At 40.7% G+C, this 16,983-nt stretch overlaps 1 protein-coding gene across 2 annotated transcripts in view; it reads right to left on the minus strand.

The window, feature by feature from the left end:
- The window catches only part of psda (pleckstrin and Sec7 domain containing a), a 73,449-nt gene extending 69,258 nt beyond the window's left edge, over positions 1-4,191 (minus strand). Inside the window, exon 1 of one of the 2 annotated variants that reach the window (XM_074675582.1) lies at positions 3,853-4,191. The gene's annotated coding sequence lies outside the window, so the exon portion shown is untranslated. The remainder of the gene's footprint in view (positions 1-3,852) is intronic. The other variant, XM_074675583.1, reaches the window with a different exon arrangement.
- Positions 4,192-16,983: the final 12,792 nt, after the last annotated feature.

Here is a 16,983-nt window from a genome sequence, read left to right on the forward strand (position 1 = left end):
GGTTAAGATGAGATAAGACTGAGTACTGTTTGTAAGATGAGACTGGATCTAATCCTGTTTCCATGTTGGGTCTTTGAAAGCAATAAAATGACCAAGGCCTAAATAAATGTTGAGTCATTAAATGAACAGGAAAGTTAGTCGCAACATAGTGCACAGCACCATGACACAGACAAAGGTGCAGATAACGTCACAGTTCAGGGGAACCTCCTGGGAACGACTGTACATGCCTACCACCATTAAACAGCAATAAACCTGTCAAGTGGCAATAGTGTGACTGGAATTTTTTTTTTAAAGGTGGACATGGAGATTTGATCAAAAAAAATAGAGAACAAACAAACTGCTGTAAGCAGAGAGTCAATCAAAGTACATAGACAGAGACAGAGAACATTTGGACAGAGAAATGGAACATTTGGACAAAGAAAGGGAACGTTTGGACAGAAAAAGGGAAAGTTTGGACAGAAAAAGGGAACGTTTGGACAGAAAAAGGGAATGTTTGGACAGAAAAAGGGAATGTTTGGACAGAAAAAGGGAATGTTTGGACAGAGAAAGGGAATGTTTGGACAGAGAAAGGGAACATTTGGACAGAGAAAGGGAACGTTTGGACAGAAAAAGGGAACGTTTGGACAGAGAAAGTGATTGTTATGACAGAGAAAGGGAACATTTCAGACAGAGAAAAGGAACATTTAGACAGAGAAAGGGAACGTTTCGGACAGAGAAAGGGAATGTTTTGACAGAGAAAGGGAACGTTTGGACAGAGAAAGGGAATGTTTAGACAGAGAAAGGGAATGTTTCGGACAGAGAAAGGGAATGTTTTGACAGAGAAAGGGAACGTTTGGACAGAGAAAGGGAACGTTTGAGCAGAGATAGGGAACGTTTGAGCAGAGATAGGGAACGTTTGAGCAGAGAAAGGGAACGTTTGGACTGAAAATCAACTGTGGTGTGCCCCAAGGCTTACTTTTAGGCCCCATACTTTTTAACTTATACATGCTCCTGTTGGGAAGTGTCATCAGGAAGCATGGTATAGCTTTTCACAGCTATGCTGATAACACACACCTGTATATATCCATGTGCCCTTATGACACAGGGCCACTTGATGCCCTTTTTAAATGTATTTTAGATATTAAATCCTGGATGGCAGAGATCTTCTTACAGCTCAACCAGGACAAGACTGAGGTTTTAGTTATCGAGCCTAAGGCTCAGGGAGAGAATTTAGATTCAAAATTGCAAAAATTGTCTTTAAACCCATCCAATCAGTTTAAAAATCTGGGCGTCATCTTTGACTCTGAGCTCAATTTTATTCAACAAATAAAAAGAATATAACTAAAACAGGATTTTATCATTTAAAGAACATAGCCTGAGTCCGCCCCTTTCTCTCCCGGGCTAACACAGAGATGCTAATGCATGCTTTTATCTCCAGTCGTATTGATTATTGTAACACTCTGCTTTCTGGTCTTCCGAAAAGAAACATTTATGGTCTACAACTTTTACAAAACTCAGCATCACGTGTGCTGACAAAGACCAGGAGGTGGGCACATATTACACCGGTTTAAAAATCACTGCATTGGCTCCCTGTGTGTTTTAGGATTGATGTTAAGGTCCTTTTAATGGTTTTTAAATGTCTTAGGGGTCTGGGGCCTTCTTATCTTTCAGAACTGCTTTTACCATATGAACCCTCACGGACCCTGAGATCCTCTGGCACTGGCCTTTTGGTAATACCCAAAGCTAGGACACAAACTTTCAGTGAGGCATCTTTCCAGCACTATGGCCCCAGTCAGTGGAACAGCCTGCCAGAGGACCTGAGGGCCGCAGAGAATGTTCATATTTTTAAAAGCAGACTGAAGACCCACTTTTTTCCCTCAGCTTTGAACTAATATTTTATTGTATTTATTAATTTAGATATCTACTTGGTTATTTATTTAGTTTATTTCATTTTACTGTTAATAGATTTATTTATTCATTTTATTTATTTATTTATTGAATTATTGAATTGTATTTTTAGCACTGTTTATATCTATTTCTTTTCTTAGTTAATATGTTTTTACTTTAGGGAACGTTCTGACAGAGAGAGGGAACATTCTGACAGAGAGAGGGAACATTCTGACAGAGAGAGGGAACATTCTGACAGAGAGAGGGAACATTCTGACAGAGGAAGGGAATATTTGGACAAAGAAAGGGAACGTTCGGACAGAGAAAGGGAACGTTCGGACAGAGAAAGGGAATGTTCGGACAGAGAAAGGGAATGTTCGGACAGAGAAAGGGAATGTTCGGACAGAGAAAGGGAATGTTCGTACAGAGAAAGGGAATGTTCGTACAGAGAAAGGGAATGTTCGTACAGAGAAAGGGAATGTATGGACGGAAAAAGGGAACGTTTGGACAGAGAAAGACAACGTTCGACTTTTTCTTAAAGGAAATGGATGGAGATCAAATCTTCTAAATACAGCTATGTAATTGTGTGACGCCATAGCAGTGCGACACAGTGTACCCTGCTCATAAATCCAACAAAGAAGAAAAACATGACAGTAAACAAAGAGAGCAACGATGAAAGACATCCAGCAATTCGACTTCATTGTGATTGTCATGTGGCTTTTAAATACAAAGAACAATCAAGCTTTGTTTCAGAGAAGGCTGTGTGTCTCCAGGAGAAATACAGCAGCTGCTGTCACACAGGAAGAGACAATTCCTTCCACCAATCAACAGACTGCAGTGTTCCTAGCTCCGCCTCCTGGGGTCGGATCAGTACGTCAGGCACCTCAACAGAAGGGAACCAAAAAGTGGGACGGTACGGGTCAGTAATTTGGGGACCTGTCCTGGTTTTAGCCAAAGGAAACGCAACAAAATGCATACTATACTCAGACAAACTGAACTGAACCACTTGGTGGGAACAGGGTTCTGAGATGTGTCTGTAACGCAGACCTACACACCTACCAGAGCTCATCTACCAACTCCAACCTCACCAAGCAGAGCTAACATAACCTGGCTCTTCATTTTGTTCCACTATTATAGAACGGCTGCATGTGAATTGGAATGAATATTATCACTATCAGATTAACCCGTGTGTGTGTGTGTGTGTGTGTGTGTGTGTCTTTCTCTTCATGTTGTGTTTCTGTACTTATTGTGTTGCTGCAGGATCAGGGTCCTCTCTAGTATGTCAGATTAAAGTGACACCTTAAAGAGACACAGAGAGTTTATCTGCACTGAACTCTGTTCTCAGTTTACAGACACGTACCTACACTCTATTCATGCTCACTCTATGTACAACTCCTGGGCAAACACACTGGCAATGCAAAACACACACACACACACACACACACACACACACACACACACACACACACACACACACACACACACACACACAACACACAACACACAACACATGTACAATAACACTGAACACACTCCAATAATACGCACACACACACCACAACACACATATGTTGAACTCCACCTTTAATACCTACACTCAGCTGTGCCTGTATTCGTGTGTGTGTGTGTGTGTGTGTGTGTGTGTGTGGGTCACACTGATAAGAACAAAGTTAGCCCTACTTTTCCTGGACTCTGCTAATAGGATTCCCCCGACATCCTCCTTCTCCCCCCTCCTTTCACAAGCACTGCTCAATCCACTGCTCAACACACACACACACACACACACACACACACACACACACACACACACACACACACACACACACACACACAAACACACACACACACACACACACACACACACACACACACACACACACACACACACGCACACACACACGCATGCACGCATTTAACTTAATAGAAAAAACACTCGTGCAGCAAAATATGGCCACATTCACACACATTCATCAGCTGTAACCTTACCTGTGTGTCCTGGTGTCCTGGTTGCTGCGGCAACGTCCCCCAGGTTGCTGTGGTAACCTCCTTTCCTCTCTCCCTTCTGGTCCTCGTGTCTCTTTCTCCGTCTCTCTGCTGTAAAGCTTGTCTTATCCTCCTCTACGTCCTCTCTCAGTGTATTAACACTTGTTGTCTGCAGCAGAGCCGGCTCATCGTGGATTTACAGACTACTCTCAGCTTCTCCTCCCACAGCTCCTCCTCTTCCTCCTCCTCTGGCTCCTCCTCTTCCTGTTCCTCAGCCCTTCTGTTCCTCCTCTTTGCACATCCTTCTCCATCCCTCCATTAATCAGCTGATTAACCCATCTTCTTGGCTTTCTGCAAGCCTATCCCATAGTCTGCATGCTGCAAACCGTTCTTCTGTGAGGCAATCAAAGTCCGCTCCAACAGATGGCAGCATATCAGACTGTGATGTTGAGCTGAAGGGGTGAGCTGACCTGGTCAGAGACCATCCTCTAGTAGTCTGCTGCAAATGAACTGTAACAGTGAGACAGTCCAGTGTCTGTGGATGGAAATCTGTCAGTTATATCTATAAACTTCCTGATAAACTGAGCGACCTTCCTTATCATCATTAGAACAATTTTCATACAGTTTTTGTTGGTTTGCTTTCCTCCATGGCAGGTATGGAACAGGTTTATTATCAAGCAATGTTTGATCATTTTCTTTTAGAGGTCTTTTCTTGAATTCAGGATTTCACAGAGGGGTCCGTGTGGAGAAGGTGTCTCACAGTACAACATTTGTTTATGTTTGTGGTCTGACAGATCTGGGGCCTGTGCTACGAAGCTGGATAAAGTCATCCAGGATAACTCTGCGACAACTCGCTGAACTTCACCAGATCTCCGTCATCCAGATCTGCTGTACTACGAAGCTCGTTATCAACTCGATAAGTGAATCTGGCTGGGATCTGTGTGCGCACACATAAAATGGGCGTGGTTAGCGGCCCCGGAGCATTTTCCACAACGGAGAAGAGAGCAGCCTACTTTACGGCGGGGGAGCAGCAAATAATACTGCAAAAAATACGAGGAGTACTACAGTATTATCCAGGCCGAGGGATTACTGCAATAAATCGCCGACTCTGTGAATGCGTAAATTTCCTAAATGCTGATATTAATAGACCAATCTCATCATGTGACGACACGGGCAGTTAGGTCCTTATTCATTCATGTTGTCAGTCAGTGTGTGTGTGTGATCAGCATCATATCCCACCTCATTATTAGAAAGAGTCCACTTTTCTACAAATCCCAAGGAAAACGCTCATTATAGACAATTTGTGTTGCAGATCCAATAGCAGTGGGGAAAAAGGGACGTGAGAGCAAATAAAAAATAAATATAAAAGCATCCTTCAAAGTGCTCAGTATGAATTTCCTGAATTTTTCTTAGGGATAAATAAAGTATTTTTCATGTTATTTCATTTCATTTCATGAAAGATTCCATATGCACACATTTCTACTTTTCCCTGACAACGTCTCAGTTATGATGATCAGTAAGATATTGTTTGTTCACAGCCCATAAGAAAAAATGTTGGTCCAAAAAGACAGGGGGTGGTCCCGCGCCGGAGGACTTCACTCCGGCTGAGCAAATTGGTGACTGAGTGGTCTTTCATGCCCGCCCGAGAGAACCGATTGGTCAGCGGGTGGTCTGTCACAGCCAGTGCGCTCTTATCCTGGAACTTAACCTGCTCCGGACCAGGTTTGGCGTTCAGCATCAGTTACCATGGCAACGTGTCTGGATAAAAAGAGATCCACATTCGAAGTACGGAAAACCCGAAACTTATCCTGGAAGTTATCTCTCTAAGAGCTAATCCAGCTTCGTAGTACAGGCCCCTGAAGTCTCACAGCTTTTCATTCATGTAAACAAACATGAGAGTACATGCAGGATCATTACATATTCAGTCAACTCTGAGATTACTGGGGGAGCTGTTGTTGTTTTTGTTGTTGTTGCTGTCAGCCATCAAACAGCAGCGAAAGCTCTGGATCCACAGCTGTTAATCCTAGGACAATGAGGACGGAGTGTGAAGACGACAACGACAGTGTGAACCTACACACAGAGGTCACTTCCTGTTTGTATCAAGTTCTTCATACTGATGTGTGTTCATACTGTACTAATGCAGAGAGTGAAGTGATGGTCGATCACTTCACACTCACTGTAGAACCACTCCCACCTTCTCCCAGTTGGGTCCATGTCACCTACCCATAATCCCCCAATCCTTAAACATACCTCCTCTGCTGTCAGGAGTGTATGGGAATATTTCCACAGACAACACAAACGACCCCCGCCCATGCTGAAGCATGCACCCATATGGTCAATACGTGTGTGTGTGTGTGTGTGTGTGTGTGTGTGTGTGTGTGTGTGTGTGTGTGTGTGTGTGTGTGTGTGTGTGTGTGTGTGTGTGTGTGTGTGTTCTGCAATACCACAGTTCCAGGAGGCAGAGTCAGACAGGACAGTTGATGACAGGAAGTCTGAGAGAAGAAAAACAGATTAAGACTAATAGCAACAAACGAACAAACAAGCAAGCAAAACTTACATTAGTTGGTGTGCAGTTTTTGTTGTTTGTTTTCCTCCTCACAGTGATCACACTTCATGAGACTGGTGTTTAAAATAAAGACAATCACTTCAGTCTGGTCTCTGGGTCTGTTGTTGATATGATCAGATACAGACGCAGGGCATTCCCTTCATAACAGAAGTCACAAATCACAACAACACAACACAACAAAACAGATTAATTAATTATTTTCTAGTTTATTATTGCCTCTGACACAAACATGATTCATGTTCTGGAATCTTTTGTTTAACACCATGAGATTTTTTTTTTAATTTGATTAATTAATGAAGCTAACCATGCATATTATATCGTAATTAGCATTAAAAATAAACGGCATGATTATGAAATGATGTATTTTGTTATATGGAGTAAAAAAAAAAACTAAAAACAACGTGTTATCTGCACTACAGGCCAACCTCTAATTAGCGAGATCAGCATCAGCTTTTGAAGTGTACAGGCATAATGAAAGCCATTCCTGTACCAAAATTATATGGATTGTGTGTAAAGATCCAAAAATGCTTTAAAAGATTCACAACTGTGTGCATGAACCCTCAATTATATGTGAATTTTAAATATATAGCACTAGCAGCCTCTGTGAGTTTGAGTTCAGGGCATCAAAACCATCCACTCAAACCTCATTTATCTAGTTGAATCTCATACACAGCAGAGCTGTAGCTACAGTCCAGTGTAGACACAGAGCAAAAGGAGAGGCCTCCATCAATCTTAAGAGGTGACCTGTGTATTTGTAGGTCTTATAGCTAAAACACTCTATGCGCAGACACTGTGCTGTCTCCCTGTAAACAGTTCTTCATAATTAAGTCTACTTTTGCAAAGTGGTCTCAAAATCTGCAGTTCAGGGTACAAATTTATGAGTCATGAACAAATTTGTAGATTTGTGCGTGCGTCCTAAGATTTATGTCCTCACTTGTTAATCTTTTACAAATGTTCAGATGTTTACATATTTGTAGATATAAGGATGCATCTCTGTCTGCATATTTGTGGATCATTTGACACAGCTATAAACAGTTTTGCTCTGTACTTAGATAGCTAAAAAATATCGTCCTCATTTTAAGCATTTAATCATTATCATTGTCTAATATTTCTATCTAGATATAGAAATGTGAAAAACATGATTAAAAGGCTCCTGCAGTAAATCAGCTACCTTAACTTTAGTCATAGCATCACAAAATATAATGGACTCCAGTTAAAGGAGTAACATGTAAAGAAGAAATAGACACTGATAATAAACAGCATTCATACTAAATCATACTGCTGCACCCCGAGTCACACAAATACCTGTAATGACAAATAATGTGAAATGCCATACATGTGAGGTGTTCTACATGTGTTCAGGATGAGCGAGTGAGCCCAGAGTAGGGCTGAACGATTTCAAGAAAAGATTGAATTACGATTTTTCTGGCAGATATTGTGATTTCAATTTGATTCACGATTTTCTTCAAATCAAGCTTTGGGATATTCACATGTAGGGCTGAACGATTTTAGGAAAAGATCTAATTTTTCTGGCAGATATTGAAATTCACATTTTTTTAATCATCAATAGTGATGATAAATAATCTGTTTTCATCAACTTCTACTCCTAAACAGTGGCTTTGTGTTGTTGACCTGTTTACCAGCACTTTTAACATATAGATTGTCAACAAATTTGTAAAACAGAATGTGTATAATGCTTGACACAACACATCCTGAGTCAGTCAAGAGTGCTGAAAAAAATTGCTGCTTTGGCGATCTCAAAATTGCATTGTCTAAAATTGCGATTTCGATCTGAAAACGATAAATTGTTCAGCCCTAGCCCAGAGCTTAAAAAAAGTGAGATTTGAGAGATTTGGAAGATTTCACCGACCGACTAACTCACTGCTTGTTTTAGTCTGGGCCTGATTTTCATTTAACAGATACAAATAAGTAACAATTATAGCACATAATAATAATATTGACATACTGTCCTTTGGTGGTCCTGGTTCAACCCAACAATGAGTGTTCAAACCTTTGAAAAGTATCTGGAACTAAACATCATATACCTTTAAAATATTCTACAATTGAATGCTTTCGCCAAACATGTTTTTAAATGTGAAATAAGCCAGTCAAATCTTTGGAAATACAACATTTTAAGCACATGATTGTAGCCTGTGATTAAATAAATACATAAATCCGTGGATGTTCTTTGAATGTAAAATGTAAAGGCCAGCTGATATAGTCTGTGAATCAGTGAATCAGTAGATCAGTGTCGTGTTTCCTGCTGCTGCCTCTCTGAGACCTCATGTGACCTGACTCCAGGTAAAGCGCCAATGAAGTGACTTTGATTCAGACAGTATTCATTTGTGTTTCCATCTTCGTGTGTCTCAGACCCTGTTGCGTGTTTTCTGCATAAGTGTGACACTTGTGTCTGTCGGGGTAATCTACAGGCTGCAGCTCGACCTCCACAGCCCTCGTCTAGATCCAGCCATATCATCACTGGACGCTCAGTCCAGACCCTTTAAAGGACCACGTTTGCACTTCAGACCATGAAACTGAATTATAAACATGAAGTCCGCCTGTGTGCTTTGTCTAAGTTTGAGAAAAGCGGGGAAATCCGACACAAAGACCCCCTTTGCTGTTCTCATGTACGCGCTGATAACCGCTGCTCTCCTCAGCAGCCCGCACGCCTGAACCCCAGTCTGAATTGGACCAGTTTACTGGACCCAGCGCTTGTTCTCCGCAGAAAACACACTCACATGCGTGTCCTCAGGCTTTTAAAATACAGTGAGGTCTCATCGAACATAACGGCGTGTACGTGAGTGACTCAGCACCTCTGCTTTAACCAAAATGTGGACTTTTCAAAGAGCCAGCGCGACTCCTTGTAACCGCTCAGCAGGAGGAGCACCGTTTGAAGAGACAATCGTTAACAGATGGAGGTTTGTAAAGCAAGTAACGTGATGGAAACAGGCGGCTGTTTTCTGCTCTCATGCCTTAGCCGAATTCATAACGAGATGCCCTACTCTACTCATGTGAAGTTGTGTCGGCGAGTTGGCAGGGATCAGTGTATGTCGAAGAATAATCTGAAATGACCTGTTTTCGTAGCGGAGACTAGCTAAGAGATCGCTTGCCTTTTAATGGGGATGACCTGGAGCGGCTTGTGTGGTCTCCCGGTGTCCCCTTTGAGCTTTTGTTGGTACCGAGGTGGACTCCAACTCTCTCGATGTTTCCGTTATTCGGTAACGCTCCCGTTGAATGGACAGATGTGTCAGTTATTTGGCAGAGTGACAGCTTTCTGAGTTGCGGTTCATGCCGGTAACGGCGTCAGCGCTGAGGGCAGTGAAGTGTCCGCAGTGTCCGGTTGTCCCTGGGTGCATTTTAGTCCTGTTCACCTTCTCCGGGTGGTCCAGTGATCCCAGGGTGGACTCTCGTTCTGGTCTGGTCTGGTCTTTATTATACAGGAGACTGCTTCATATTAGTTTACCTTCTCCACGGCGACTCCAACTTCCGCGTCGCTGTGGTGACGTAACGACGACGTAAGGAGACGTAAGACCGGACTGACCTGAGCACACACACACACACACACACACACACACACACACACACACACACACACACACACAGACACAGACACACACACACACACACACACACACACACACACACACACACACACACACACACACACACACACACACACACACACTGCCGTTCGCCTATTACTACAGTAGAATCAAGTACAGCACGGTTAACAGTCAATGTCCCATGACGCCTGTGATATTCATCATAATGAGGAGCCGCTAGAGGAACACGAATAAACTCAGATCTGTTAAAAGTTACATGTTGGGTGCCACAGGGCTCGGTACTGGGACTGTTGTTATTTATATTGTATATTAATGCTTTGTGTTTGGTTTCCAGTTTATTCAAATGTATTTCATTTGCTGATGACAGGACCATCTTTTGGAGTGGAAAACATTTCAAACAACTCCTGGATACAGTGGAAAGGGAACTTCAGATACTTAAACCTACTTCAACTTAAACCTTGTTTTATACTGACAACTTGTCACTTCGCCTTGGGAAAACATAATGCATGGTTTAAGAGAGAACAGCGCAATTTGTGGCAGTGGCAGCCTTGTGTGTAACCTGCTGGCTGCTACCAACGTGTCACACACAAGGACAGTACAGAACTGGCAGCTGCCACCCCTTTTGCTGTCCCCTCACCTCATAAGTCATAACAGTGAGACTGATCAACGCCCCCAAGAGGCATGGGTCAGTAACTACAGGCCACCACTATTCAAACCTATGTATTACTCACTCAAATCCTAAACACCCTCTGGAGGCAGGGGTCAGTAACTACAGGCAACCTCTGACCAAACCTATGTATTACTCACTCAAATCCTAAACACCCTCTGGAGGCAGGGGTCAGTAAGTACAGGCAACCTCTGATCAAACCTATGTATTACTCGTGAGGTACTACGTGATGTTTTCTGCAATCTTAAGCAGGAGAGATCAAAGCTTTTATTTATTTTATCTTTTATTTTATTTTTTTGAGCTTTTCGATTTTTTTTTAAAACAAGCACATAACAGCATCCCAATACAAAGCACAGCTGGGCAACATCTTTGTACAAACACAAATACGATTAAAGGCAAATTTGGTACAATACAATTACTCTTACAAGCAATCTAAAGAAACATTGTTCCAGACACAAACCTCTGCATTAACACACTGCATTACAAGAACTAAGAAAGTAGTACAATGTTACTGCCAATATTGAAATGAAGCTCCGTAAACACATTAGAACTCAGAACCTGAACAGACAGACAAGTACACACTCTCACACACACACATACTCTCACACAGACATACACACATATTGTGCCTCACACTAAAGGGGTAGATGTCAACTTGGAACAGGGTAAAAACTTTAACCACCTACGCCAGGGGTGGGCAAACTTTTTGATTAGTGGGCCTCAATGGGTTTTAACATTTGACAAAGGGGCCGGACCAGGAGCAGATGGATGGAGTGCTTTGGTAACTATCGGGGTATCATTCATTCATTCCATATCCATTTTAGAATCCAAAATCGGAAAACGGATAATGACTTGTTATTCAATTTTTCGTTTTCAAATAAAAAGTCAGAAAACAAATAACAGTCTATTTTTCACTGTTTTGATTTTGCTTTGAAATTAAAATTTGAATATGAGAGAATGGAATTATAATGGGATATTTAATCTGTGTATGGTTCGTTCTTTCATTATTCTGTTTCAAAACAAAATCAAAAAAACAAAAAAACTGACTTGTTTTTTTTTGTTTTTCTGTTTTGAAACCAAAACGGTAACAAAAATATTTAGTTGTCCACTCCTTATTGAACACTCAACATTCTTTGTCCACTTTCCTTTTCTTAGGTCCGTTCATCTTTACAGAAGGGCTGATGGGTCAGAGGGTAAAGCAAACATGGAGTAATGGGCCTACACTTTACCTCAACAAAGCCAATGTATCTACAGTGCGCCATCTAGTGGGAAAACATCAGGGAAAAAAAAACATTAACAAGGTTTATTCATTTAATTTTTTCGAGTTGGGCGGGCCGGGTTAAAACGTTCAACATGTGGCCCCCGGGCCGTAGTTTGCCCATGCCTGACCTACGCTGATAGCACTCTGATTAATCAGAAGGTAACTGGTGCATGGTATTAAAATGAGATATAAAGGGTTGCCATATAAGAAAAAAATCATCCCTGAAGCCCCTGATTGTATATTTTATTTTCTCTAGTTTCAGAAAAAACATGACCTCCCTAAGCCATTGGGATAAAGACGGACACTTAGGAGAGTTCCAGTGTAGCAGTATGGTACGTCGTGCTATAAGAGATGTAAATGCAATTATTTGTTTCTGCTTAGCAGATAAAACATTTAGCAGTGTTTCAGTGGGGACACCAAAGATGGCTACGTGAAAACATGGTTCTAAATTAAAAACAGATAAAAACTTAAAATGACATCTAAATTGCTGCCAAACTTTAAGAGTATTAAAGACAACAGGATTGTCTGTGTAAAAGCTATTTTAAAGTGGCATAGAAGAAAACAGCAGAGCAGATAAAGAAGATGAAGTGCAAGAGGATACCTCCAGTTTACACCAAGGAGCATTGAAGGATTTAAGCCAGTAAATAGTCTTGTGAATATGAGCAGCCCAATAATAAAACAAAAATTGGGTAATGCTATACCCCCACTAATTTTGCACCTTTGAAGCAGAGTTTTAGAAATTCTTGGGGCTTTCCCTCCCCATATAAAGGAGTTTATTCACTGGTCAAGCTTTTTGAAAAACTTTTGAGAGAGTAAAAGTGAAATATTTTGAAATAAAAAAAGGAATTTTGGCAGAACATTCATTTTTACTGCATTTACTCTGCCAATCAGTGAATGTGGCAAACTGCGCCATCTCTCAAAGTCAGACTGGGTCTTTGTGAGGAGGGGTTCAAAATTAACTGTATACAGGTTGGGTAGTGAGCGGGTGACATTAATGCCAAGATATTTAAAACCTGCTTTACTGAACTTAAAGGGCATATCCATATATCAAATGTGAAGAGCAGGATTATTAATAGGGTAGCATATACTTTTTTGAAGATTTAATTTGTAACCTGAGAATGAGCTTTTCAAGTTTTCAAGAATGGATAAAATAGATGACATACACGATGCAGGATCAGTTATAAACAATAACATATCAGCATACAATAGGAGTTTATGTTCAATACAGTACAATATATAGAAGGCGAATCCATGACACAAAATTATTCCCAAACCCAAATTTTCCTAACACAGCAAAGAGATAATCCCATTCCACCCTATCAAATGCTTTCTCCGAGTGATAGAGCCATCTTGGGGAGTTCAGAATGATTTTTTGAATAAATCAGATTGAAGAGCATATGAGTGTTGCAGAAAAGGTGCCTTTCCTTCATAAATCCATTCTGCTCCTCTGATATTACATTTGGAAGAACTTTTTCCAAACGAGTAGCGAGCAATTTTGCCAAAACTTTAACGTCCACATTTAGAAGAGACAAGGGTCTGTAGGAGCTGCAGGATGTGGGATCCTTACCCTTTTTCAGAAGCAATATTATTGATGCTTGTGTCAAAGTAGGAGGCAAAGTGCCACCTATGAGAGACTCATTAAACACAGAGAGTAGAATTGGAGTGAGCTTATCATGAAATTTTCTATAAAATTCAATGAAAAACCCATCTGGGCCTGGAGCCTTGTTTGTCTGCATTGTTTTAATTGCACATTATATTTCAACTACTGTGAGTGGAGACTCAAGATCCAGTACACATGAAGAGTCGACCTCTGGAGTCTCAATCTCATCCATAAATTGTAACATACTTGAAATGTCTGTAGGAAACTCCGATTTGTAAAAGAGACGAATAAAAGGATTTGAAAATATTATTGATTTGTGAAGGATCAGAAACTAGATTTGCAGAAGGATCTGTGATTTGTGGGATGATGCGAGATGCAGCACCACGTTTTAATTGGTGGGCTAGTAAACTGTTCCAGCTTGTCACCATGGTCATAATAGGAGCTACGTGATTTCATTAATATCTGCTCTGCATCACGGGTAGAAAGAAGGTCAAATTCAGATTGAAAATCAAGTCGTTGCTTAAACAATTCAGGGGAGGGATCCAAAGAATATTTCAGATCAAGCTGAAGAATCTTAGATGTTATCTCCAGAAGCTTAGCTTAATGTATTTTATTTGAGTGTGCTGAATAAGAAATGATTTGCCCTCTTAGATAAGCCTTTAGTGACTCCCACAATAAGGAAGAAGAAGAAGAGTCGTTTTGATTTAAAACAAGGAAGTCATCAATAGAATCAGAGATAAATTTACAGAAACTACTATCAGACAGGAGAAGCTGGTTAAATCTCCATAGTGGGGGGTTTCTGATATTGGAGGCAAATTAGATACCTAATGATAAAGGGGCATGATCTGATATAACAATACTTAAATATTCAGAGGAGGATACATATGAATTTAATGACTGGTCAATAAAAAAATAATCTATCCTTGAATAGGAATGATGAACATGTGAGAAAAAAGAAAATTCTTTGGCTGTAGGATTGCGAAACCTCAAAGGATTGATAAAGCCATTCTGACTCGTGAAATCAGAAAAAGATTTGGCCATATTAGATTGACTGTAATTCTGCGGACTGGAACGATCCAGGACAGGATTAATAACACAGTTTAAATCACCTCCAAAAATAAGTTAATGAGTGTTTAAACAGGGAATTTTGCTCAGTATTGTATGGGCAAAGTTGGTGTTATCAAAGTTTGGGGCATATACATTGACTTACAAGACAGGGATTGAGTACAGAGGACCAACTACAATAATATACCGGCCATTTTTGTCAGAAATTACTTCAGAAGGGGAAAACTGAACTTTATCTCTGATTAGAACTGCAACACCTCTGGATTTAGAATTGAATTCTGAGTGAAAAACCTGACTGATCCATGAACACTGAAGCCTGTAATGATCCTTATTTTCTAAGTGTTTCTCCTGTAGGATCATGATGTCTGCACATAGTCTTTTTAAATGTGTGAAGACTTTTAACCTCTTTATTGGGCTCCCCATACCTTCAATGTTCCAAGTCAGTAACCTGATTGTCACACCTGTACCAACTCTGTTGTGGTTCCAACCTACCATCTGAAGGTGTTAGCGATTTGTGATACCCAAAGAGAACTATATCAGAGCAAGGAAGCAAAGGTCCCCCGACATTCACATAAAAAGAGGCACGCACACACACACACACACACACACACACACACACACACACACACACACACACACACACTCCCCCAAAACCCCCAATATGTAACCCACTCTACTTAAACTTAACCCTCCCACAGAACTATTGTTTCCCATACCCAGCAGTGTGATCTGCTGTGTATAACCCGTAGGAAGACGTTTGCATAAAAAAATGCAAAAGTCTTGGGACCAAGGTAAACTAGTGGAGTCCCACAGATCGCAGTATATGAAACAATAAACTTTCGAACAAATTCACATATCCAGCATAAGAACATGGGTAAAGCAAAAGAAAAAAAAAGTGGGTGGGGGGGACTAAAATGAGATGATAAGATGTTTAAAATTAAAAGGCCAAGCGAACAAGTGGCCCCTCTTTTACATCATCTTCAAAGACAGCATCGCAACTTAACTGAAAATAGTTTCATTAAGGAGTAACATGTGACCTAATTATGAGAGGAGGGCGAGGAAAAAATAAAAAATAAAATAAAGAATAAATAAATAAATAAATAAATAAATAAAATAATAAAATAAATATAAATGGTAATAATGATAATAATAGATTAAAGTGTGCAGAATAAACTTAAGTACAGTGTAGATCTTAACAATCAGTAATGGGCCACATTTAAAATGTTTAAACTTAGAAGAGTTGCAGAAGGCTTACATGTAAAAGAACTGAAAGTTTAAGTCTCAATGTTTACAGTGCAACCAGTAAAATAAACAGGAGCATCATCGTGTCAGAGATGTGAAGTGATTTGAAAAATAGTGTGTGATTAAGTGCACCACACCTATATAATGCAAATGCACAAAATTAAGTCTTTCTCAAGCATTACCATTGTTTGCTCCACTTTGAATCTTCTTGATGAAAACTTGGGCCTCTTCAGGGGTCTGAAACACCTTTTCCATTCCATCATAAGATATGCGCAGACTGTCTTGTTATTTGTAAGTGCCGGTTATGTTTAATCCACGAGACCGAGACTGCTCTGTGGTATGATGCTGGCAACCATTTATTCTCCAGTTGGATAAAGACACAACAACACGTCTTCCCAGCCACAAGAGGGCGCTAGAGGGACAGCGCATATAATAACCCACTACCATAACATCCCCCTTTCTCAGTATGTTATGAAATTAATATTACATCAACATTATTACAATTTTAATGTAGGGACATAAACATTGCATCTTATTTGTACACACCGTTAACAGTTCAGGCTGTGATAATACCTTCTTTCATAGCTTGTAAACAGAACATCTTTTTTTTTCTTTTAACTTGGATGGGATTAACTGTTGTTACAATGCATCTGGTATGAACAATTCTTGGAGCATGAGCCACGATCTAACTATGAAGGTGGGATAGACTACCCGAGCTTTCAGCTGAGTGAGGGGATTATTCTGCCCCGGGCTGGTCACTCAGCGATCGAGAGTACCTTCTACCTAGGTCAAAGTCCTTAAGGTACCTCGGAGGATTTCTCTCTCTGGTTGGATACCGCTTCTCAATAGGATGGTTGTTTGAAGAAGGAAACGCCAGGGAGAAAAAGTGGGCCTTCAAGGAGGATTTAAAAATCTCTATGGTCAGGGAGGCTCTTATATGGATGGGGAGACTGTTCCACAGTCTGGGGGCAGCCGCTGCAAAGGCCCTGTCACCTCTCGACTTGAGTCTGGTTTTGGGAACCTCCAACAGCAGCTGGTCAGAAGATCTAAGGGCTCTGGTTGGGGAGTATAGATGTAGCATTTCAGACAGGTAGAGAGGGGCAAGACCATTGAGGGCTTTAAAAGCAATTAAAAGAATTTTAAAATCAATGCGAAAACGGACTGGGAGCC

The sequence above is a fragment of the Halichoeres trimaculatus genome, unplaced genomic scaffold (assembly GCF_033239565.1).
Source record: "Halichoeres trimaculatus isolate MK-OKI-2021-1 unplaced genomic scaffold, fHalTri1.1 fHalTri1_scaffold_8, whole genome shotgun sequence".
Taxonomy (NCBI): Eukaryota; Metazoa; Chordata; class Actinopteri; order Labriformes; family Labridae; genus Halichoeres; species Halichoeres trimaculatus.